The sequence below is a fragment of the Emiliania huxleyi genome, assembly GCF_000372725.1.
Source record: "Emiliania huxleyi CCMP1516 unplaced genomic scaffold EMIHUscaffold_78, whole genome shotgun sequence".
NCBI lineage: Eukaryota > Haptophyta > Isochrysidales > Noelaerhabdaceae > Emiliania > Emiliania huxleyi.
The window spans coordinates 499,880-500,304 of NW_005196163.1; positions in this window are offsets into that span (position 1 = coordinate 499,880).

The window sequence follows — 425 nt, forward strand, 5'->3', positions numbered from 1 at the left end:
TCTACCCCTCCCCCCCCATCAGTGGCAGGGCGGCGCGGTGGCGCTCGGACATTGGCAGGGCGGTGGGGCGCCAGCCACGTACAGCGTGCAGCAGCAGCGACAGCAGCAGCAGCAGCAGGAGCACCAGCACCAGCACCAGCACCAGCACCAGCGGCGGCAGCAGCAGCAACAGTTTGTGAGGCCTGGCAGCGTTGGCGGCTGCAGCTGGGCTCCGGATTGCATGCAGCCTCTGTCTTGGGCGCTCGCGATGCCTCTGCAAACGCCGCAAGCGCCGCAAGCACCACAGGCGCTGCAGGTGGCGCTCCTGTGCCTTTCGCACCTCTTCTCAAACGCGTAGCCTTATCGCATACGAAGGTGGGATAAGTATTAGCGGGTCCCTCACGCCGCACGTCATTAGCTCCACAGCCCCCCCTCCCCCCCCCCCC